We start from the raw sequence: 344 nt of genomic DNA, 5'->3' as shown, positions 1-344 counted from the left end.
CATCCTGTTTTAAGTTTCTGATAAGAATAAACTCAACTACTTATGTAGTCACAAAAATAAAATATGTAATAATAACATTATTTTGCTACAGAAAACATAAGCAACTATTTTTTTTTTCAGAAACAAGCAAAAGAAAGTATCGCAATTTTGACTTTTCAAGATTAGAAAGACCTGAAATACGGCGATCGCATACATCAAACTCTCAGCTGGCAGAGGAAAAGGGGAAAATTGTCACGCGAGGGAAAAGTGAGCAGAACGTCAGGGAATTTCAGGAGGAAGTAGATTGTATATCATCGGATTTTGATTAATCACTTTCCCAGCTGTAATAAGTTTTTAAGATCTTA

This window comes from Penaeus monodon, chromosome 23, assembly GCF_015228065.2.
Source record: "Penaeus monodon isolate SGIC_2016 chromosome 23, NSTDA_Pmon_1, whole genome shotgun sequence".
Classification (NCBI taxonomy): Eukaryota; Metazoa; Arthropoda; class Malacostraca; order Decapoda; family Penaeidae; genus Penaeus; species Penaeus monodon.
The sequence above is the reverse complement of the archived record's forward strand: the minus strand, read 5'-3'. Positions refer to the sequence as shown.